Source organism: Jaculus jaculus, unplaced genomic scaffold (assembly GCF_020740685.1).
Source record: "Jaculus jaculus isolate mJacJac1 unplaced genomic scaffold, mJacJac1.mat.Y.cur mat_scaffold_56_1_539194_arrow_ctg1, whole genome shotgun sequence".
Classification (NCBI taxonomy): Eukaryota; Metazoa; Chordata; class Mammalia; order Rodentia; family Dipodidae; genus Jaculus; species Jaculus jaculus.
In genome coordinates, this window is record NW_025423504.1 from 85,470 (window position 1) to 109,007 (window position 23,538).

The following is a 23,538-nucleotide window of genomic DNA, read 5'->3' on the forward strand; positions in this document are numbered from 1 at the left end:
AGAAGTGTTATGGTGAGATTACCTTATCATCATTATTTTACTGTTGCAGTTAGGTTCTCATTGCTGGTAAACAAAACAAAACAAAACAAAACAAAACAAAACAAACAACAACAACAAAAAAAACCCACCAGACCAAGAGCAGCTTGTGGGAAAATGTGGTTTATTTTGGCATAAAGGCTGGAGGGGAAGCTCAATGAAGTAAGAGGAAATGATGACATGAGCAGAGGGTGGACGTTACCCCCTGGCCCACATAAGGAGGACGACAGGGACAGGAGAGTGTGCCAAATACTAGCTAGGGGGAGCTTTAACACCCATAAGCCTGCCTCCAACAATACACCACCTCCAGGATGCTTTAATTTCCAATTACCATCAGCTGGGGAACCTAGCATTCAGAACACCTAAGTGTATGGGGGACACCTGAATTAAACCACAACAGTGGCCTAGGGGACATGATCATCACTGTGTTACAGCTGAGTTCTGGGGAGACATGAATATCATTCTGTCATAGATGAGTCCTGGGGCGATATGACCATCATTGGGTTACAGCTGAGGCCTGAGGAGATTACATGATTATCTTTGTGTTTCAGATGAAGCCCAGGGTGATATGACCATCATGTTGTTACAGATAAGGCCTGGGAGACTTGATCATAATTGTGCTGCAGAAGTGGTATGGTAAGATGACTTTATCATCATTATTCTACAGATGTGGCCTTGGGGACATGATCATCACTGTATTACAGATGAGACCTGGAGGGACATGATCAACTTTGTGTTACAGATGAGGTCTGGGGACACATGATCGTCATTGTGTTACAGATAAAATCTGAGAACTCATGGTCATGACTGTGTTACAAATGAGGCCTGGGGAGACATAATTATTTCCCTACAGATGAGGCCTAAGGAGACATGATCCTCAGTGTTTTATTTTATTATTTTTTTGTTTGCTTGTTTTCTTTTCATTTTTTTCTGAGGTAGGGTCTCAGTCGGGTTCAGGCTAACCTGGAATTAACTATGTAGTCTCAGGGTGTCCTTAAACTCACAGCAATCCTCTTACCTCTGCCACTAGAAAGCTGGGATTAAAGGAGTGTGCCACCCCACCTGTGATCATTAGTGTTTTACAGAAGAGGCCAGGGGAAAAAAAGAACAGAAATATGTTACAGATGAGGCCTGTGGAAATGAATTGATCATCATTGTGTTGCAGATGAAGCATGGTACCATGATCATCATTGGGCTACAGACAAGGCTTGAGGAGACTTGATCATCATTGTATTACAAATGAGGTCTGGGGAGACATTATTTTTACTATGTAAGAAATGAGGCCTGGGAAGACATGATCAGCATTTTGCTATAGAAGTGGTATGGTGAGATGACTTATCATCATTATATTACAGATATGGCCTGGGGGCCATGATCATCACTGTGTTAATGATGAAGCCTGAGGAGACATAATCATCATTGGATTACAGATTAGGGCTGGGGAGACATGATCATCATTATGTCACTGATAACACCTGGAGATTCATTATCTTGATTGTGTAACAGATAAGGACTGGAGAGACATGGTCATCAGTGTTTTATTTATTTATTTTTCAGTTTTATTTTATTTTATTTTATTTTATTTTATTTTATTTTATTTTATTTTATTTTTGAAGTAGGGTCTCAATCTGGTTCAGGCTGACCTGGAATTAACTATGTAGTATCAGGGTGTCCTCAAATTTACAGAAATCCTCTTACCTCTGCTTCCCGAATGTTGGAATTAAAAGAGTGTGCCACTATGCCCTATGATCATCAATATTTTAGAGAAGAGGCCCGTGGAGACATGAACAGCAATATGTTACAGATGAGGCCTGGGGGGAGATATAATCATGCTTTTTTTTTTTTTTAACAGATGAAGACTGGGGACACATGATCATCACTGTGCTATGGGCAAGGACATGGGTATCATCATTGTATTACAGATGAAGCCTGGGGAGACCTGATTTTCACTATGTTACAGATGAAGCCTGGGGAGATATGACCATCATTTTGCTATGGAAGTGGTACGGTGACACGAATTTATCATCTTTATTTTACAGATGTGGCCTGGGGGTTATAGTTTATAGTGTTATAGTTTAGCACTGGGGAGACATGACAATCATTGGGTTCCAAATGAGGCCTACAGACATATGGTCATCATAGGGATTTAGATGAGGGCTGGGGAGACTTGATCATCATTGGGTTACTGATGAGGCCTGGGAATTCTTTATTTTTCTCAATTTTTATTAACATTTTCCATGATTATAAAAAATTTCCATGGTAATGCCCTCCATCCCTCCCTCCCCCCACTTTCCCCTTTCAAATTCCATTCTCCATCATATCCCCTCCCCATCTCAATCATTCTACTTACATATAAATATAATACCAACCTATTAAGTACCCTCCTCCCTTCCTTTCTCTTCTCTTTATATCTCCTTTTTAACTTACTGGCCTCTACTACTGAGTTTTTTCCTTCTCACACAAAAGCCCAATCATCTGTAGCTAGGATCCACATATGAGGGAGAACATGTGGCTCTTGGCTTTCTGGGCCTGGGTTACCTCACTTAGTATAATCCTTTCCAGATCCATCCATTTATCTGCAAATTTCATAACTTCATTTTTCTTTACCACTGAGTAGAACTCCATTGTATAAATGTGCCATATCTTCATTATCCACTCATTAGATGAGGGACATCTAGGCTTGTTCTATTTCCCACCTATTATGAATTGAGCAGCAATAAACATGGTTGAACCCATGAGTCCTTAGGATATATGTCTAGGAGTGCTATAGCTGGGTCATATGGTAGATCGATCTTTAGCTGTTTTAGGAAACTCCACATTGATTTCCACAAAGGCTGGACCAGATTGCATTCCCACCAACAGTGTAGAAGGGTTCCTCTTTTTCCAAATCCCTGCCAACATTTATGATCATTTGTTTTCATGAGGGTAGCCAATCTGACAGGAGTGAGATGGAATCTCAATGCAGATTTAATCTGCATTTCCCTGATGACTAGGGATGTAGAACAATTTTTAGATGCTTATATGCCATTTGTATTTCTTCCTTTGAGAACTCTATTTAGCTCCAAAGCCCATTTTTTGATTGGCTTGTTTGATTCCTTATTAGCTAACTTTTTAAGTTATTTGTATATCCTAGATATTAATTCTCTATCAGATAAATAACGAAGACTTTCCCATTCTATACGTTGCCTCTGCTTTTTTTCACTGTGTCCTTTGCAGTGCTAAATCTTTGTAATTTCATGGCTTTATTGCCTGAGCAATTGGGGTTGTATTCAGAAAGCCTTTGCCAAGACCAGTACGTTGAAGGGTTTCCCCTACTTTTTCCTCTAGCAGTTTTAGAGTTTCCAGTCTGATATTAAGGTTTTTAATCCATTTGGACATAATTCTTGTGCATGGAGATACAGAAGGATCTATTCTCATCCTTCAACAGATACATCTCTAGTTTTCCCAACACCATTTGCTGAAGAGGCTGTCTTTTCTCCAAAGAGTATTTTTGGCATTTTAATAGAATATTAGGTGGCTATACTACCTGGACTTACATCTGGGTCCTCTCTTCTGTTCCATTGATCTACATGCCTGCTTTTGTGCCAGTACCACACAGTTTTGTTACTATGGCTCTGTAGTATAGGTTAAAATCAGGTATGGTGATACCACCAGCCTCATTTTTGTTGCTCAGTATTATTTTAGATATTCGAGGATTTTTGTGATTCCAAATGAATTTTTGGATTGTTTTTTTTCTATTTCTGTGAAGAATGCCTTTGGAATTTTGATGGGGATTGCATTAAATATGTAGATTGCTTTTGGTAAGATTGCCATTTTCACAATATTGATTCTTCCCATCCAGGAACAAGGGATGTTTTTCCACTTCCTACTGTCTTCTGCAATTTGTCGCTTCAGTGTTTTAAAGTTCTCATTGTAGAGATTCTTTACTTCCTTGGTTAGGTTTATTCCAAGGTACTTTATTTTTTTTTTTTAATTTTTAATTTATTTATTTGAGAGCGACAGACACAGAGAGAAAGACAGATAGAGGGGGAGAGAGAGAATGGGCGCGCCAGGGCTTCCAGCCTCTGCAAACGAACTCCAGACGCATGCGCCCCCTTGTGCATCTGACTAACGTGGGACCTGGGGAACCGAGCCTTGAACCGGGGTCCTTAGGCTTCACAGGCAAGCGCTTAACCGCTAAGCCATCTCTCCAGCCCTTTTTTTATTTTTTTTTTTTGATGCAATTGTGAATGGGAGTGATTCTCTGATTTCATCCTCTGTGTGTTTGTTGTTAGCATATATGAAGGCTACTGATTTCTGTGTATTTATTTTGTATCCTGCTATGTGGCTGTAGGTTTTTATCAGCTCTAACAGTTTGCTAGTAGAGTCTTTAGGGTCCTTTACATATAGAATCATGTTATCTGCAAATAATGATAACTTGATCTCTTCCTTTCCAGTTTGTATCCCTTTTTATGTGTGTCTCTTGCCTTATTGCTATGGTTAAAACTTCCAATACTATATTAAATAAAAGTGGGGACAGTGGACACCCTTGTCTTATTCCTGATTTTAGTGGAAAAGCTTCCAGTTTTTCTCCATTTAGTAATATGTTGGCTGTAGGCTTGTCATAAATAGCCTTTATTATATTGAGATATGTTCCTTCTATTTCAAGTCTCTGTAGGACTTTTATTATGAAGGGATGTTGGATTTTGTCAAATGCTTTCTCTGCTCTAATGAGATGATCAGGTGATTTTTGTTCTTCAATAAATTTATATGATGTATTACATTTATAGATTTGTGTATACTGAACCATCCCTGCATCTCTGGGATAAAGCCTACTTGGTCAGGATGAATGATCTTTCTGATATATTCTTGTATTCTGTTTGCCAATATTTCATTGAGAATTTTTGCATCTATGTCCATGAGGGAGATTGGTGTGTAATTTTCTTTTTTGTTCAATCTTTGTCTGGTTTTGGTATCAGGGTGATGCTGGCTTCATAGAAGGAGTTTGGTACTATTCCTTCTTTTTCTATTTCATAGAATCCTTAAGAAGCAATGGTGTTAGCTCTTCCTTGAAGGTCTGGTAAAATTCATCAGTGAATCCATTTGGGCCTGGGCTTTTTTTCGTTGGGAGATTTCTGATAACTGTTCAGATCTCCATGATCGTTATAGGTCTATTTAAGTGCTTAATCTCATCTTGATTTAATTTAGGTAGGTCATATAAATCAAGGTACTCATCCATTTCTTTCATGTTTTCATACTTTGTGGAGTATATGCTTTTATAGTATGACCCTGTGATTTTTAAAATTTCTCTGGCATCTGTTGTGTTGTTACCTTTTTCATCTCTGATTTTGTTAATTTGTGCCTCTTCTCTCTTTCTTTTGGTTGGATTTGCTAAGGGCTTACCAATCTTGTTTATCCTTTCAAAGAACCAACTCTTCATTTCATTAATTCTTTGGATTGTTTTTTTGTTTGTTTGTTTCTATTTCATTAATTTCTGCCTGAATTTTTATTATTTCTTCCCATCTACTGAGTTTTGGTTTGCCTTGTTCTTCTTTTTTAAAGGCTTTAAGGTGAAGCGTTAGGTCATTTATTTGCAACCTTTCTAATTTCTTAATATAGGCAATTAAAGCTATAAATTTACCTCTTAGAACTGCCTTCATTGTGTCCCAGAGATTTTGATATGTTGTGCTCTCATTATCGTTTGACTCTATAAATTTTTTGATTTCCTTCTTGATTTCTTCATTGATCCATTCATCATTTAGTAGTGTATTATTTAGTTTCCATGATTTTGTGTATACTCTATAGACTTTCTTGCTACTGATCTGTAGTTTAATTACATTGTGGTCAGATAGAATGCAAGGAACTATTTCAATTTTCCTGTATTTGTTAAGATTTGCTTTGTGTCCTAATATATGATCTGTTTTAGAGAATGTTCCATGTGCTGCTGAAAAGAATGTATATTCTGCAGCATTTGGATGAAATGTCCTGTATATATTGTTAGGTCCATTCCTTCTATGACCTCATTTAGTCCAGATGTCTCTCTGTTTACTTTTTCCCAGGATGACCTGTCAATTGATGAGAGTGGGGTGTTGAAGTCACCCACTACCACTGTGTTTGGTGTTCTGTGACCTTAGTTCTAATAGTGTTTGTTTGAGGAATTTGGGTTCCCCCATGTTAGGTGCATATGTGTTTAGGATTGTACTGTCCTCCTGTTGGAGTGTGCCCTTCATCAATATAAAGTGACCTACCTTTTTAAAAAAATTACTTATTTATTTATTTGAGAGCGACAGACACAGAGAGAAAGACAGATAGAGGAAAAGAGAGAGAATGGGTGCGCCAGGGCTTCCAGCCTCTGCAAATGAACTCCAGACGCGTGCGCCCCCTTGGGCATCTGGCTAACGTGGGACCTGGGGAACCGAGCCTCAAACTGGGGTCCTTAGGCTTCACAGGCAAGTGCTTAACCACTAAGCCATCTCTCCAGCCCTAAAGTGACCTACCTTATCTTTCCTGACTAATGTTGGACTGAAGTCTACCTTGTCAGATATTAGGATAGCAACCCCTGTTTGTTTTCTAGGCCCATTTCCTTGAAACACCATTTTCCAACCTTTCACCCTATGATAAAGTCCATCCTTTGTAGAAAGGTGAGTTTCTTGGAGACAACAAATTGTAGGATCCTGCTTTTGGACCCAGTCTGCAAACCTATGTCTTTTGATTGGGGCATTGAGGCTGTTGATATTAAGTGATATTATTGAAAGTTGTGTATTTATGTTTGCCTTTTGTGTGTGTGTGTGTGGTTCCAGTTCTACCTTTGCTCTCTTGTGTTAATTTGTATTTGAGTATTGCTTGTTTTTTTCCAGGTTCCTTATATGTGTGCCTTTCCTTCTCTTTGGCATGGAGAATTCTTTCAATTATTTTCTGTAGAGCTGGTTTTGTCTTCAAATACTCCTTTATCCTGCTTTTGTCATGGAATGTCCTTATTTCTTCGTCTATTTAAATGGATAGCTTTGCAGGAAAAATTAACCTTGGTTGACAGTTGTTATCTTTCAGAATTTGGAGTACATCACTCCAAGCCCTTCTGGCTTTTAAAGTTTATGTTGAGTAATCTGCTGTAATCCTGATGTACTTGCTTTTTAGGTAATTTGATTTTTCTCTCTAACTGCTTTCAATATTTTTTCTTTGAATTTTGTTTTTGGTAGTTTGATTATAATATGTTGGAGAGAGGTTCTTTCCACGTTTTGTGTGGCTGGTGTTCTAAAGGCTTCCTGTATCTGCATTGGCACCTCTTTCCCAATTTGGGGGAAGTTTTATTCTATGATTTTGTTGAGGGTGCCTACTATGCCTTTGGAGTGAGATTCTTCTCCTTCTACTATGCCCTGAATTCTTATGTTTGATCTTTTCATAGTGTCCCGAATATCTTGAAATTCCCATTCATACTTTTCTATTAGTTTGTCTTTCTCTTTGTTGGACTGTATTAGATCTGCCACCTGGTCTTCTAGCTTAGTTATTCTGTGTTCTCCTTCATCCATTCTAGTGGTGAGATTTTCTACAGAGATTTTTTTTTTTTTATTTCATTAACTATGTTCTTCATTGCTAGTAATTCTGACTGGTTTTTCTTTATTATTCTGTTTCCTTATTTATGTCTTGTATTGCCTTCTTTATTTCATTATGTTGGTGTCCTGCATCTTCTTTGATTCCTTTGATTTCCTTTTTGATTCCTTTGATTTGCTTTTTGACTTCTTTGAACATATTTACCATCATTCTTTTGAAATCTTTCTCAGGTATTTCCTCCAACTCGTTCTCATTGGAGTTCATCTCTGATGCATTAATACTTTTTAGTGGATTTGTATTTTCTTGATTTTTTATGTTTCTTGTGTTATAGTGTATATATTTTTGCATCTTTGATTATGTTAATGCTTGGAATTTCTAGTTATCTGGGTATTCTTAGCTATATCAATTAATCCGATATTATATATCTTCAGTGTAGGAGATTAAGATGTTAGGTGTGGCTCTTAATACTCTCAGAGTATCTAGAAAAGTGTTCCTAGGGGTTAAGTTTGCCTGCTATGGGAGTATTCATGTAAGCTTAGTGGAACAAAATACAGGTAGATTCTAAAATTTAACTAAACACTCTACACATTCAATCAACAACAGCACCGATTATTTATGCAAGAGTAGGTGTTATAACAACCAGATCCTCTATCAATAAAGAGGTTAAGATTTCTGGTCTGTTGAGGGTTCCAAGTCAGCTTGTGACCAAGTGAGACCCTTCCCTGGTGCAATCCCGCTTACCTTTTGGGGTGATTTTGGTCTCAGTCAATTAGGCTGGTTGTGTCGCTGAACTGCTGTTCTGTTTTCTGGAGCTGGGCACTGGCTTTTCCTGTGGGGCAAACCGAGCCTGGCAACTGTGGCCCTGCAGATGGGCACCCCCACTGCTGCTGAAGCTGACGCTGCTGGGTCTACTGCTGCTGCTGCTGAAGCTGCCTCTGCCGCTGCTATAGGCGCCACTTCTGGAGCTGCTGCTGCCACTGCTGGAGCTGCTATTGCCAGCGCCGGAGCTGCTGCTGTTGCTACTAGAGCTGGAGCCATGGCAACCACCACCGCTTCTGCTGCCAGTGCCAAGGCACCACTGCTGGATTTGCTAAGGCCTGCCTGTGTGGGCTCTGGAAGCTCTGAGACTCTCCTACTTCTCTGCTGCCATTTTAATTTCTCATACATCTCACTTTTTATTAAAAGTGTGTATTTTGCCAGATTTTCTTTGGCTTTTTCTTTCCTAGGCTGATTTTACATTGTTCCTATGCTGCTATCTTAACTGGAAGTCTCAGTCCTGGGAATTCTTTATCATCATTTGGTTACAAACGAGGCTGAGGAGACATGATCTTTACTGTGTTAGAGATGAGGCCTGGTGAGGTTTTATCATCATTGTGCTATAGAAGTTGTATGGTGAGATGACTTTATTATTATTTACAGATGTGGCCGGGGGGACATGATTCTCACCGTGTTACATATGAGACCTGGGGAGACATGATCATCTTTGGGTTAAATATGAGGACTTGGGAGATGACATAGACATCTTTGTGTTTCAGATGAGGCCTAGGAAAACATTATCATCATTTTGTTACAGATGAGGCCTGGGGAGACATGATAATCATTGTAGTACAGATGACCTGAGGAGATATGATAATCAATATTTTAGAGAAGAGGTCAGTGGAGACATCAACATCATTGCATTACAGGTGAGGCCTGCGGAGCCTGGATCATCATTTTGTTACAGATGAGTCCTGTGGATATGACTTCATTGTCATTGTGTTGTAGGTGAGGTCTGAGTAGCATGATCATCATTGCCCTACAGAAAATGCCTCGGGAGAGTTGATCATCATCATACAACAGATGAGGTCTATGTTGTCTTTATCATCATTGTGTTACAAATGAGGCCTGAGGAGACATGATATACACAATGTTGCATATGTGGCCTGGAGAGACATGATCATTATTTTGCTACAGAATTGGTATGTTGAGACAATTTTATCATTATTTTACTGATGTAGCCTGTGTGACATGATCATCACTGTGGTACAGATGAGGACTGGGGAGACATGATCATCACTGGGTTATTGATGAAGCCTCTTGAGATAACGTGATCATGTTTGTGTTTCACATAGGCCTAGGAAGCAATAATCATCATTGTGTTACAGATGAGCCCTGAGGAGACATGACCATCATGTCTTTATAGATGAGGCCAGGGAAGACATGATCATTATCGTAACATAGATGAGGCCTGATGAGACTTGATCATCATTGTTTTAAAGATGAGACCTTTGTAGTCATGATCATGATAGTGTTACAGATGAGGCCTAGGGAGACATGATCATCATTGTACTACAGATAAGACCTGAGAAGATATGATCATTAATGTCTTAGAGAACAGGCCAGGAGAGATATGAACATCATTGTGTTCCAGATGATTCCTGAGGAGACTTGATCATCATTTTTACTACAGATGAGGCTTGAGGAGACATAATTATCAATGTTTTACATAAGAGGCCAGGAAGACATGCACATCATTGTGTTAGAGATGAGGCCTGGGGAGACTTGATAGTCATGTTGTTACAGAGGACCCCTGTGGAGGTGTTTTATTCATCACTGTATTACTGATGAGGTCTGGGTAACATGTCCATCCTTGTGTTACCAACAAGGCCTAGGTTTAGATGATCATCATTGTGTTACAAATGAGGTCTGAGGAGAACTTTTCATCATTGTATTACAGGTGAAGCCAAGGGAGGCATGATCATCATTATGTTAAGGTGGAGACCTGGGGAGATTGATCATTTTGTTACAGATGAGGCCTGAGGAGACATGATCACCATTGTGTTACAGAAGAAGCCTGGGATGACATGATTATCACTGTGTAACACATGAGGAGTTGGTGAATGATCTTTATGGTGTTACAGATGAGGCCTACAGAGACATGATCATCATTATGTTATAGATAAGATCTGAGGAGTCATGATCATGATTTGTTTCAGATGAAGCCCGAGGAGACATGATCATCAATGTTTCAAGAAGAGGCCAGGGAAGATATGAACATCAATGTGTCACAGATGAAGCCTGGGGAGACTTGATCATGACTGTGTTATGGATCAGGTCTGTGGAGACTTTATCATCATTGTGTTAGAGGTGAGTCCTCGGGGAGACGTGACCATCATTGTTTGACAGATGAGGCCTTGGGAGTCATGAAGATTATTGTGTTAAGAGATGTGGCCTGGTTAGACATGATCATAATTGTTTTACAAATGAGGCCTATGGTATTACTTGATCATAATTGTGTTAGAGATGAGGCCATGGGACACATGATCATCACTTTTTTGAAGATGAGACCTGGGAAGACATGATCTTCAATGTGTTAGAGATGAGGTCTGGGGAGACTTGATCATCATTTTGTTAGAGATGGGGTCTGGGGAGACATGATCATCATTATGTTAGAATTCAGGCCTTGGATGAGTTGCTCATCATTTTGTTACAGATGAGGCCTGAAGAGATATCATTACTGTGTTACAGATGAGGTCTGAGAAGACATGATCATCATCCATGTTTTATAGAAGAGGCAGGGGAGAAAGGAACATCATTATATTACAGATGAGGTCTGGGGAGGCTTGATCATCATTTTCTTACAAATGAGTCCTGTGGAGGTTATTTGATCATCACTGCTGCAGATGAGGTCTGGGTAACATGATCATCATTGTGCTACATACAAGGCCTTTGGAGACTTGATCTTCACTGTGTTACAGATAAGGTCTGTGGAGACTTTATCATCATTGTATTAGAGGTGAGTTCAGGGGAGAGTTGATTATCAATATGTTAAGGTAGAGACCTGCGGAGACATGATCTTCATTGTGTTAGAGTTGAGGTCTGGGGAGATTTGGTCATCATTGTGTTACAGATGAGGCCTGAAAAGACTTAATCATCATTGTGTTACAGACAAGGCCTGAGAAGACATGATCATTATTGTGTTACAGATGAGGTCTGGGGAGATTTGATCTTCATTGTATTAGAGATGAGGCTGGGGAGGGGGGCTGACTATCAGTGTGTTTCAGATGAGGCCTAGGGTGTCTTGATCATCATTTTCTTAAAGATGGGGCCTATGGAGTTTACTTCATCAGCATAGGGTTGGAGATGAGGCCTGGTATGGTGGGCTCTGAAAGGCACAGGCGTGAGGCCTAGTGGAACTTCCTGAGCCTAGCTAAAGTTTGGCGAGCTGTCTCTGGCCATCTAGGACTCCACAAGACACCTAATGGCTTCTGGCCTGCCACCTCCACACAGCAATTGTAATAACCATTTCAATAGTTAAAGTTTACTATTGGCCCTTACCTCTTCCCCCATCCTAAAATCTCTGCCTTCATCCCCAGCATGATATAGGCAACTGCTTAGAGAAATAAAGTGAGTTGTTTCTGCGAGTTCCTGCTTAGAAAAGACTCCCAACTCAGTGTGGCCAGGAGAGGTCTGGGTCATCCAATGCTCATCACCCTCCAGCAGGCCTGGTTCTTCCCTCGGCACTACCTACCTGACTGGGAAGGAGCCCCGCAACTGGCGCCCAACGTGGTGCTCTGGGAACCCGGCAGACTAGTGCCCCCCTCCCCCATGAGAGGCAGTTGTGGAGGAGGTAATCGGTGCGGGTGAGCGTACCCTCATGAGTTATGAGGAAGTCTTCATATTTAGTGCACTAAACTTTGCTTCTATAACCTGTACTTACTTGTCGACATCTCTTCATTCCCTTTCTCTTTCCCTTCACCTTCGGTTCGCTGGTGGCTTTTATATTTCTAAAGGCTTGTGCTTCTCTCTCTTTCTGCTTGGAACTGTAAAGGTAGGCCAGCTTTTTCTGCCATTATGGAACTTCTCCTGGACCTGTAAACTTCAATAAATATTCCTTCCTCCATAACTATACCTGGTCTGGAAGTTTATCTCAGCAAACCCAAAACTATCTAAAAAGCTGAGATAAACCTAACCATGTGAATATTTATCTTTTGGAACTTTTGCTTTAAAGAAATAGGCATAGACTTGATACTTACAACTAAAGGTGTCTTCTGGAGTGGTAAGCCAAATTTTATACACTATTCAGATAAAAGTTTAAAAATACTAAGTACAGACAGCATTAAACTTCGAGGCTTGGCTTATAAGCTTTCTAAGAGGAACGAAAGACTACAGGGGACTTTGTTGGAACTGGGCTACTGGCATAAGGGCTGGCTGCGTCCTGCTGCCCAGGCCCAGAGAGTTTAATCAAGGTTAAATTTATGATAGACTAATATGCTTAGCTAGAAATACTGGATTAAGAGATTTAACATTTTGTTGTTGTTGTTGTTTTGTTTTGGTTTCTCAAGGTAGGGTTTCACTAGCCCAGGCTGACCTGGAATTCCCTATGGAGCCTCAGGGTGGCCTAAAACTCATGGTAATCCTCCTACCTCTGCCTCCCGAGTGCTGGGATTAAAGGCGTACACCACCACACCCGGCTAAGACTTAAAATTTTAAGCTAAAAAACCTCAAACAAGTTAAAATTATAGGCACTGAGACTAATTTTAGGTTATGGTGGTTCAATTTACATTGTTTTAGTCTCTCCTTGCTATGTCTTATTACTCTTTGCCTTTATATGTTAAAAGTGTTTAACTTGTTTAATTTTACAGATCTTAATATCTTAAATTGGTCAAGACTGTGGAGACCTCTAAAATTAAACTGAGTACAATTTATAATATATAATATTATAATAGTTATTATAATATAATATATAATAGTTATAAATCTATTGGAAGCCAGGAACAAAATTTGGTAGTCTAAATAGATGGGCCCTCTCCTGGCAGGTTGTGCCTGACCCTCCCCTACTGGGAAATGGCGGACAATCCACCTCCTGAGAGACTGCCGCGTGGCCCCCTTGAACTGACCCAGGTGGGGACAGGGGAGAAGTCTGCCATCTTGTGGTGACTGGGCTCACTGACCTTTTCTTGTGCCTACTGGGCATTGGCACATGCTGGAAAAAATCTAAACATGCCATTAGTCATATACTTCAGTATTTTGCCACTCTTGGGCTGCCTAACCAAATTAAAACAGGTAATGGCCCCTGCTTCCTAAGCCCCGACCTGGAAAATCTCACATTCCACAGGCATTCCATTCAACCCCTGGGGCCAGGCTATCCTTAAAGGATATAATCAAAGTCTCAAGTCTCAATTACAAAAATAAAAGGGAGAATCCCTACCCCCACAAAACCAACTAAAAAGGCATTATTTACCCTAGATATGACATTATCTACCCTAAATATTTAAATTTTTTTCTAACAAGTTATAATGTGTGATGGTTATAAATCTATGGGGCTCCAGGGGCGGAATGTGATAATTTAAATAAATGGCCCCCAATATAATCAATTGTTTATCTTAAGGTGTGATGGTGGGTTTCAGATTTCAATCTAAAGATATACAAAGTGTGCCTAACAGGAGTTCCTAAAGTGTTCTGTGGCTTTAGGCTTTAGGCTTATACTTTTAATGTCTAACTATCCTCATACTCACAGCTTTAAAATAGTTCTGGAGAAAGTTCAAACTGTGCCTCCTTTTAAGATCTTGGGCTTGATCCTTACCATAGATACAGTTTCACCTGTTAGATACTCTATATACTAGAATTAAAAGTTAAAACTCATTTGGAGTGCATGTAGATATTCAATGGATTTGTGTTACTTCTAAAAAATATAATAACAGCTAACAGCATTGGGAAAATACATTTAAGAGATATTTGGCACAACAATGATATTTCCTTAGATCTGATTCAGTTACATTCAAAGATTTTGTCTTTGCAAAATAATCATCTTACTTTTGATGTAGCTAAAGCTGCTGTTGACTTAATATCTGCTTTTAAGTCTGCCTTGCCTGGATCGAATTTTCTCACTTCTTGGATAGAAAGCTTTACTGCTACAGGTGTTTGTCTTTTGCTCATTCTGTGTCTGCTGCCCATACTTGTTAAATGCCTTTTAAGATCCATTATAGATATCAGTGCAGAAGTACATGGGATACAGCTACGGACCCAACCCTGGCTTCCTGAGACATTATCTTAAAGCCCTTGTAGAGGCTGGTAGTCAAAGATGGGTAAAATTCTCTCAAGTTAGGTCAACCTAAGACAGAACATGAATGATGGAATTCATGTACTGATGATGGGCCTAAATATCACAGAGGACAACCTAAGAAGACACAGTCTTTCTGCTCCAAGGCCCAGAGGGGCCTGGTTCATGAAAAAATAATAAATAAAAAGGGGAAATCGTCTACAACCATTTGGCTGGCCTTGTATCCATAGCTCTGGGCCATTTGACAGAAAGACTTTAACATCTACATGTAAACAAGATTATACACATTCAGTGTTACTGATAAGAGCTGGCTATTCCTTAATATTTATGTTTATATTACTGAGATCAAAGGGTTTGTTTGTTTCCCAACCTTTGTACTAAGAAGTGATTAAAGTACAAAAACTCTGTAAGAGAAAAGAGTTTTTTGATAGAAACTTATGTAAAGCTCATAAAATTTTTGTCTGTGGAAAAACTTAGTAAAAAGAAAAAAATGACCCATTTGGGTACCAGCGAGAGACCTAAAATATTTGTCCTAACAAGGGAACACTAACAATCACTTCTACAGGGTGTGTCCCACCCCTGAGGACTGTTCCTAAAATGGTCCTTCACCCTACTAAACTAAATAACTCCCTCTCTTATGGAGGATTGCTGGCTTTGCCTCCAATCTGGGCCTCTCTGGCTGCTTACAGTACAGTTGCCCATATGACCTTAAAAAAATTGCCCAGCCACTTTCCCCATCCCCGTCCAGCTTTCCCCAATGTTTCCTCTGGACATTTGGGCCCTGCCTTCCCCTAATAATTCCAGTATAGATGTGGGATACATTCATCCTTCCTTCTATACTTTTAACACAACTGAGCCCAGTGCTCAACGCTGCATGCCTTCTGAATGGCTTATATTTGTGGAGGCGGGATGAAGTATAACATTCTGCCCACCAATTGGACAGGCCTTGTGCCCCAGCCACCTTAATTCCACATGTAGATATCATTCCTAAAAGCTAGATTCCCTGGCTGAGGTAGTCCCACAAAACAGGAGAGGACTAGACCTACTAATGGCTAAAAAGGGAGGCATATGTTTGCTTTTGCAGGAAAAATGGTGCTTTCACACCAATAAAACAGGAATCATCCAGGACAAGATTAAGAGGCTCCAGGAAGACTTGGAGAGGAGACAATGGGACCTCCAGGACAACCCGCTGCAGACGGGCTTACATGAATTCTTACCCTACCTCCTCCTTCTACCTGGACCTCTCCCCCTCCTTCTTCTTATCTTCACTGTTGGGGCTTGTGTAATTAATAAGATTACACAATTTATTCACCAGTGGCTAGAGGCAATAAAACTTCATCAGGTCGAAATACATTACCACAGGCTGACAACTCAGGAATTGAGTTCCTCAGATAACCCACTGCCACTTCCCCTGCCCTCCATGTGACCAATGATGGGTAAGATCCCCAGAGGGGGACAACCTAAGACAGGCCATGGTGACTAATGCTCTTACAAAAATAAAAGGGGGAGATGTTGGGCTCTGAAAGGCCCAGGCATGAGGCCTAGTGGAACTTCCTGAGCCTAGCTAAAGTTTGGCGAGCTGTCTCTGGCCATCTAGGACTCAGCAATACACCTAATGGCTTCTGGCTTGCCACCTCCACACGGCAATTGTAATTGCCATTTCAATAGTTAAAGTTTATTATTGGCCCTTACCTCTTCCCCCATCCTAAAATCCCTGCCTTCATCCCCAACATGATATAGGCAACTGCTCAGAGTAACAAAATGAGTTGTTTCTGTGAGTTCCTGCATCGAAAAGACTCCCGACTCAGTGTAGTTTTTCTCTGGTGGCCAGGAGAGGTCTGGGTCATCCAATGCTCATCATCCTCCTCAACCCCTAGGGAGGAACCAGCAGGCCTGGTTCTTCCCTTGGCACTACCTACCTGACTGGGAAGGAGCCCCACACTGGTAAACATGATTATCATTGTGCTACAGAAAAGGTTTGTGGAGATTTGATCATCATTGAGTTACAGATGAGTTCTGGGGAGACTTTAAAATCATTGTATTACAGGTGAGATCAGGGGAGACATGATCATTCATCACTATGTTAAGTTTGAGACATGGGTAGAATGTTACAGATGAGGCCTGAGGAGACATGATCTTTACTATGTTACAGATGAGGCCTGGGGAGACATGATCATCATTGTGTTACAAATGAGGGCTGGGCAGATATGATCATCATTGACCTACAGATGAGGCCTGAGAAGGGATGATCATCAATGTTTTAGAGAAGAGGCTTGGGGAGTCATGATCATCATTATGTTAGAGATCAAGCCTGGGCAAATATGATCATCATTTTGTTACTGATGAGTTCTGAATTTATATGATCAGCACTGTGTTACAAATGAGGCCTGGGTACCATGATCTTCATTGTGCTACAGACAAGCCTGGGGAGACATTATTATCACTGTACTACAGATGATGGCTGGGAAGACATGATCATCATAGTTTTAGAGATGTGTCCTGGGGAGATATGATCATCATTATGTTAGAGTTCAGGCCTGGGGAGACTTGATTATCATTTTGTTACAGATGAGGCCTGAAGAGATATGATCATCATTGTGTTACAAATGAGGCCTGGGACACATGGTCATCATAATGTTACAGTTAAGGCATGGGGATACATGATCATCATTATGTTACAGAAGCCTGAGAAGACATGATCATCACTGTGTTACAGTTGAGACATGGGTAGAATGTTACAGATGAGGCCTGAGGAGACATGATCTTTACTATGTTACAGATGAGGCCTGGGGAGACATGATCATCAATATTTTAGAGAAAATGTCAGGGTAGACATCAACATCATTGTGTTAGAGATGAGGCCTGGGGATATTTGATCATAATTTTTTTACATATCAGGCCTGTGGAGATGACTTGATCATAATTCTGTTGTAGATGTGGCCTGGGTAACATGATAATACTTGCACTACAGACAAGACCTGGAGATACTTGATTATCATTGTGTTACAGATGAGGTCTGGGGAGACTTTATCATTATTTTATTACAGGTGATGCCTTGGGAGACATGACCATCATTTTTTTACAGATGAGGACTGGAGAGTCATGAACATCATTGTGTTAGAGATGTGGCCTGGTTAGACATGATCATCATCGCTTTACAGATGTGGCCTGTGGGGATGACTTGATCATAATTCTGTTGCAGATGTGGCCTGGGTAACATGATAATACTTGCACTACAGACAAGGCCTAGAGATACTTGATTATCATTGTGTTACAGATGAGGTCTGGGGAGACTTTATCATTATTTTATTACAGGTGATGCCTTGGGAGACATGACCATCATTTTTTTACAGATGAGGACTGGAGAGTCATGAACATCATTGTGTTAGAGATGTGGCCTGGTTAGACATGATCATCATCGCTTTACAGATGTGGCCTGTGGGGATGACTTGATCATAATTCTGTTGCAGATGTGGCCTGGGTAACATGATAATACTTGCACTACAGACAAGGCCTAGAGATACTTGATTATCATTGTGTTACAGATGAGGTCTGGGGAGACTTTATCATTATTTTATTACAGGTGATGCCTTGGGAGACATGACCATCATTTTTTTACAGATGAGGACTGGAGAGTCATGAACATCATTGTGTTAGAGATGTGGCCTGGTTAGACATGATCATCATCGCTTTACAGATGTGGCCTGTGGGGATGACTTGATCATCATTGTGTTAGCAATGAGGCCTATGGAGATATGATCATCACTGTGTGAGAGATGGGATCTGGAGAGACATTATTATCATTATCATTATCATTATCATGCCTAGGGTGACTCGATCATCATCTTGTTATAGATGAGGCTTGAAGAGATATGATCATCACCATGTTGCAGATGAAGCCTGGAGAGAACGATCTTTATGGTGTTACAGATAAGGCCTGAGAAGACATGGTAATCATTGTGTACACATGAGATCTGGGGTGCCATGATCATGATGTTGTTACAAATATGGCCTGGGGAGACATGATAATAATTGTAATACAGATTAGACCTGAGGAGACATGATAATGATTTAGAGAATAGGCCAGGAGCGATATGAACATCATTGTGTTACAGATTAGTCCTGAGGAGGCTTGATCATGTTTGTACTACAGATGAGACCTGAAGATACATAATCATCAATGCTTAAAGAAGAGGTCAGGGTAGACATGAACATCATTGTGTTAGAGATGACACCTGGGGAGACTTGATCATAATTTTCTTATAGATAGTTCTGTGGAGATGATTTGATCATTATTGTGTTAAAGATAAGGTTTTGGGAGACTTTATCATTGTATTACAGGTGAGGCCTGGGGAGATATGACCATAATTGTTTTACAGATGAAGCCTGGGGAGTCATGAACATCATTGTGTTAGAGATGTGGCTTGGTTAGACATGATCATCATTGTTTTACAAATGTGGTCTGTGGAGATGATTTGATCTTCATTGTGTTAGAGATAGTTACTGGGAAAACATGATCATCATTATATTAGGGTTCATGCCTGGGGTGACATGATCATCATTTTGTTACAGATGAGGCCTGAAGAGATATGATCTTCACTGTGTTACAGATGAGGCCTAGGGAGAATGATCTTTATGGTGTTGCAGATGAGGCCTGAGAAGACATGATAATCCTTGGGTACACATGAGTCCTGGGAATTCATGATCATGATTTTGTTACAGATGTGGCTTGGGGAGACATGATCATCATTGTACTACAGATGAGGCTGGAAAGACTTGATCATAGATGTTTTAGAGAAGAGGCAGGGGGAGTCATGAACATCATTGTGTTACCAATGAGGCCTGGGGAGACTTGATCATCATTTTCTTACAATTTAGGCCTGTGGAGGTTATTTGATCATCATTGTGTTCCAGATGAGGTTGGGTAACATGATCATTATTGTACTACAAAAAAGAGCTATGGAGACTTGACCATCATTGTGTTACATATGAGGTCTGTGGAATCTTTACGATAATTGTATTATAGGGAGGCCAGAGGAGACATACTTTTTACTATGTTAAGTTTGAGAACTGGGGAGATTGGACATCATTGTGTTACAGATGAAGCCTGAGAAGTCAGGATCATCATTGTGTTACAGATGATGCCTGGAGAGTCTTAATAATCATTGTATTACAAATAAGGCCTGGGGAGACATGATCATCATTGTGTTACAGATATGACCTGGGGAGTCATAATCATGATTGTGCTCCAGTTGAGGCCTTTGGAGACATGGTCATCATTGTACTACAGATGAGACCCGAGGAGACATGATCTTCAATGTTTGAGAGAAGTGGCTGAGGGAGACATGAACATTGTGTTAGTTATGAAGCCTGAAGACACTTGATCATCATGTTGTTACAGATGAAGACTGTGGAGATGACATGATCATCACTGTGTTGCAGATGAGACCTGAGATACATGATCATCACTGTGCTACCAAATAGGCCTGGGGATATTGACCATCATGGTGTTAAACATGAGGTCTGGGGAAACGTTGTAATCATTGTATTACAAATAAGGCCTGAGGATACATTATCATCATTATGTTACAAATGATGACTGAGGAGACATGATCTTCACTATGTTACTATGTTAAGGCCTGGGAGACATGATCATCATTTTGCTACAGAAGTGGTATAGTGAGACAACTTTATCACCATTATTTTACAAATGTGGACTGGGGAATATGATCATCAGTGTGTTAAAGTTGAGATCTGGGGAGATATAATCATCAATGGGTTACAGATGAGGCCTGGAGAGACTAGATTATCATTTTGTTAGAGATGGGGCTTGGGAAGACATGATCATCACTTTGTTAGAGTTCAGGACTGAGGTTTGGTCATTATGTTGTTACAGTTGTGTCCTGAAAAGATATGAGCATAAGTATGTTACACATGGGGACATGGGGCAAATGATCTTTAAGGAGTTACCAATGAGGCCTGGGGAGACATGATTTTTATTGTGTCACACCTGAGGTCTGGGTAATATAATCACCTTTGTGCTATAGATAAGGCTTGGGGAGACTTGATCATCATTGTGTTACAGATGTGATCTGAGGAGACTTCATCATCACTGTGTTTCAGTGGAGGCCAAAGGAGACATGATCATCATTGTTTTACAGATGGGGCCTGGGAGACATGAATATCATTGTGTTAAAGATGTGGCCTGAGGAGTCATGATCATCATTGTATTACAGGTGAGGCCTGTGGAGACATAATTATGAGTGTGTTACAAATGAGGCCTGAGGAGTTATGATCTTCCCTATGTTAGAGAAGAGGCATCACTGTTTGGTTACAGATAAGGTTTGGGAAGATGACATGTCCATCTTTTTATTTCAGATGAGGCCTAGAGAGACATGATCATCACTGTGTTAGAGATGAGGCCTGTGGAAACATGACCATTAATGTGTTATAGAGGAGTTCTGAGGAAATATGATCATCACTGTGTTATAGATGAGAATTGGGAGACTTGATCATCATTGTGTTACACATGAGGCTTGAGGAGACATGATCATCACTGACTTACAAATGAGGCCTGGGGTGTCATAATCATCATTTTGTTACAGATGAGGCCTGGAGAGACTTGATCATCATTGTGTTGCAGATGAGGCCAAGGTTGTCATGATCATAATTTTGATACAGATGAAGCCTGGGGTAACATAATCTTCCTTTCATTATAGATGAGGCCTTGGCAGACTTTATCATCATTTTGTTACAGATGAAGCCTGGAAAGGCATGATCATCATTGTGTTACAGGTGAGGCTTGGAAAACCTTGAACATCATTGTTTTGGAGATTAAGCTTGGAAAGTCATGATCATCATTGTGTTACAGATGAGGCATGGGGAGACATGATTATCATTTTTATACATTAGGCCTGGTGTCTTCTAGATGTGGCCTGTGAAGATATGATCAACATTGTGTTACAGATGTTACAGATCCTGGTGGGAGATAATCAACAATGTATTAGAGGTGGGGCCTAGGGAGACATGATCAGCATTTTGTTATAGATGTGGCCTGGGGAGACCTTATCACTATTGTTTTATAGGTGAGTCCTGGGGAGTTGTGATCCACATTGGTGAACCCTGGGGAAATATGATCATCATTGTAATACACATAAGGCCTGATGAGATGACTGCATCATCATTGTGTTATAGATTTGGCTTGGGGACACATGATTATCACTGTGTTAGGGATGAGACATGAGGAGATATGATCATCATGGTGTTAAACATTAGGACTGGGGAAACATAATCATAACCACGTTACAGATTAGTTTGGAAGAGACGTAATTATGATTTTGTTACAGGTGAGGCCTGGGGAGACATGATCATCTTTTTGCTAGAGCTGAGGCCTGGTGAAACATGATCCTTATTGACTTGTAGATGAGGCCTGGGGAGATGTAATCACCAATGTGTTCCAATTCTCTCTCTCTCTCTCCCTCTCTCTCTCACTTCCACTCATGGAAAAGCTGAAAGAAGACCCAGTATTCCTGTGCTAAGTGTATACCTAATGACAATGCACCCTATGGCTGTGATACATGCTCAGCCATGGGGATTGCTACATGGAGAATTTTACTTTAATTTCTCTACAGGCTCATAATTTTGTTGGAGAAGAAAGTAATCTTATACAGTTCTAATCCTGGATTCCAGAGGTGGGGTATGTTTGGATCCCTGGTTCAAAGGGTCCATGGCAGGTTTTGTATTGTGTATCCATGCAAAAGCTAATTATTGATACCTGCAGTCTTACAGGCCAGAATGTCCACCTTGGGTCTTGTGGCCCTTGAGGTTTTCTTCCCTTCCTTGTGGTTGGCATAGTAACATCTCCCCTCTGCTGTGGCTGAGTTTTTGGCTTATAATTATTCAAAGTGGATTCAACATTTGATTATGCCTTGAATTCATAGCATTATTACCAGATATTTTTCAGTCTCAATGAGACTACACACTGGTTTTCCTTCTGAGACTGATTTAACTTATCATCACTGTTTTGTTCTTTCTGATGATGTCTAATCTTGTATTTGTGATGTTTTTCCTTGTAATAAGATGATATTTAAAAGCTTAAAATGCACAAACTTATGGCTGTTGTCATAAATGATGTTATTTTGCTGTAGGCTGGATGGCTACATTTTTGAAGTAATTAGCTTAACTCAAATCCTCAACTTCAAATGCTGTACATGTGCTGCTAACATGTCACTCATCTTGTTCTAGGGTGGAAAGTAATATGTGGATTAAAATCTCATTCAAGGTCCATTAACTTAGAGTTCACAGTAGTCAGCAAGCTGTGCTGAATGACGGCTCTACAGCTTTGCTAAGAAAAGGAAGTCCCCAAGAATCATACTCAAATAAAGGGAATTTCCTCCAAGTTAGTAATAATAACATTATTACTTAATATAATATACATCTCCTTTTACTTTGATAATGTGCCTAATTTTAGCATCAAAGTGTACTACAGTATAGATTATAAGCATTAAATAGGGATAAAATTGAGTTGTTATAAGTAATTCAACATAGTCTGAGCACTAGGTTAGGCTCTGGGATTGTGACTGTGAGTGTCTTGACTAGGGATGCTGTAAGAACTGATCAAGGATGGTGCACGTAAACATGAGAGACTTATTTTCATCCTGGGACTGGAAGTTCAAGATTAAAATACTGGCATGGTTGGTTTCTGATGAATGGTTCCTGACTTACAAATGCAGCCTCCTGACTTCTTTCATATAATGGGAAGAACAAGCTCTAAAGTCCCCCTTTTGTTTTATTTTATTTTATTTTCATAAAGGTACTAATCCCATTAAGGCCTCTGTCACCTGAATTACTTCCAAATGGAGGCCAGGGCTTTAACTCGTGGATTTTGGGAAGATACAATTCAATCTACAGTATATAATGAAAAATCATGGTAA